The 2,312-nt window shown below is 41.7% G+C and overlaps 1 non-coding gene across 1 annotated transcript; it reads right to left on the bottom strand.

Moving 5' to 3' along the window:
- Positions 1-2,007: 2,007 nt before the first annotated feature.
- On the bottom strand, positions 2,008-2,079 carry TRNAW-CCA (transfer RNA tryptophan (anticodon CCA)). Its single transcript has one exon. It is a non-coding gene; the product is annotated as a tRNA-Trp (tRNA).
- Between the last annotated feature and the right edge of the window lie 233 nt (positions 2,080-2,312).

Here is a 2,312-nt window from a genome sequence, read left to right as displayed (position 1 = left end):
CAGAAAATTCTTGATTGAGCTATACCAAGACAAACAGTCCACCCCTTGTTGCAATAAAAAAAGGGTGCAGAAATAGGCACAAATGTTTTAATATGGGAACCTTCTGTCTCTGCAGTGATTCATTCCATTGCTTGTTCTGACCCTCCCCACTCCCATTACCCATCATAGTTCCACAGAAGAATGTCATAATTATTTACTCAAGACCCAAACAGGACCTCCCTCAAATTCATTTTCAAAACCAAGCATCTTTAATTGAATCACAGTTGTTTTTATCTAAGCATAGAAAATAAAACCAGAGAATTTCCTAAGCTGCCATCGTACAGAAGCTGCAGGAAATTGATTACAGAGAGGGTACGGAGGCTGTTGTATTCACTTTCTTACAGGAACGTCTGATTGTTTTAGGATTTCAGTATGGTAAATGCATTCCTTTGGTGAATACAATTTTAGTGCATAGAATAGGGTTGTGATGGGCTCTTCACTTATAAAAGAAGACATTTCATAATGCAATAGTATTAACATGTAAACCTCAGATGTATTTCCAGGCACAAGTGGTTAAGAACTCAAAAACAAGTAATTATCAATAGCACGTGTCTACAATAGAAGAAGCATCAGCTGAAACAAGTTATATTTATGACATTGGCAAGAAGGATACATTAATTGACTGCAGAAAGGAGCCAACATAATATTTACTTTGGATTTTCAAAAGGATGTGAAGAAGATCCTAATGCACTTAGCTTTATTTTGTAAGGAAAAGCTCAAGAGTACACTAACCAGAGGAGAACGGGGGTGTACCTGAAGCCTTGTGATTCCACTGGAGTCATCCAGAAGGAATCAGCTAAGTGGACAGTCTCACAATGATAGCACAAGATAAGATTTCTGGATCTTTAAGAGAGCTGTGGTTTTCAAGAAGATAGTTACTAAGATGCTTTTGGGGTGGAACTTTCTGTAATGTTGGATGTGGCCCTGCTTTTTCTCAGATGAGCTTCTGCTCATGTTAGGCTTTTTTTAGGGAATAAATTCCCTTCTATTTGTAACTCTGCTTACCCAAGCTCCACCTACATTTTAAGGCTACATTCAAACCCATATCTTCTAAAAAAATTCTGAATTTGACTCCCAACGTGTGCCTTGCTCCTTGGAAGGAAAGTTATGACCAGCCTAGACAGCATATTAAAAAGCAGAGACATTACTTTGCCAACAAAGTTCTGTCTAGTCAAAGCTATGGTTTTTCCAGTAGTCATGTTGGATGTGAGAGTTAGACTGTAAAGAAAGCTGAGCGCCGAAGAATTGATGCTTTTGAACTGTGGTGTTGGAGAAGACTTTTGAGAGTCCCTTGGACTGCAAGGAGATCCAACCAGTCCATCCTAAAGGAGATCAGTCCTTGGTGTTCATTGGAAGGACTGATGTTGAAGCTGAAAGTCCAGTACTTTGGCCACCTCATGTGAAAACTGACTCATTTGAAAAGCCCCTGATGCTGGGAGGGGTTGGGGGCAGGAGGAGAAGGGGACGACAGAGGATGAGATGGTTGGATGGCATCACTGACTCAATGGACATAAGTTTGAGTAAACTCCGAGAGTTGGTGATGGACAGGGAGGCCTGGTGTGCTGTAGTCCATGGGGTCGCAGAGTCAGACACAACCGAGTGACTGAACTGAACTGAGCTGATGCGCCTTGCTGAAGGTCATCTTTTCTTTCCATAAATGCCACAGCCATGGTGCTCTCTGAGACTATTTTTCTTCATTATATTTATATATTGGATTTATGTCCTTCATTAGGGTGTAAAGGCCTAAAGGTCAGGCTCTGTGTCTTATTTAATTTTGTTATTCTGCTTTCTTCTTTTCTTCCTGCCCCAAAGTGCCAAGCAGAAGTCTTACACATAGAAAGAAAGAGTCGCTCAGTTTTGTCTGACTCTTTGCAACCCCATGGACCATAGCCTGCCAGGCTCCTCTGTCCATGGGATTCTCTAGGCCAGCATACTGGAGTGGGTTGCCATTCCCTCCTCCAGGGGATCTTCCCAACCCAGGGATCGAACCTGGGTCTCCCGCATTGGAGGCAGATGCTTTACCATCTGAGCCACAAGGGAAGCCCAATAGAAGGTGCTCAATAAATTATTTTTTGAAAGAATCAATGAAACACAGTGCTAACCTTACTGTGGAGGGAATAACATATCAAGGATCTTGCTTTCAGTTAATTTAAATCTGTGAGTCAGCTATAAAGGATCCTTGACATTGCAGTTGCCAATCTCGAATGACATACTCAGACTGCCCTTTGAATCTCTGACACTCCCTGATGAAATTCTGGATGTCCTCTGCTAAA

This window comes from Bos mutus, chromosome 24 (assembly GCF_027580195.1).
Source record: "Bos mutus isolate GX-2022 chromosome 24, NWIPB_WYAK_1.1, whole genome shotgun sequence".
Lineage (NCBI taxonomy): Eukaryota > Metazoa > Chordata > Mammalia > Artiodactyla > Bovidae > Bos > Bos mutus.
This window is presented reverse-complemented; position numbering and strand designations above follow the sequence as displayed.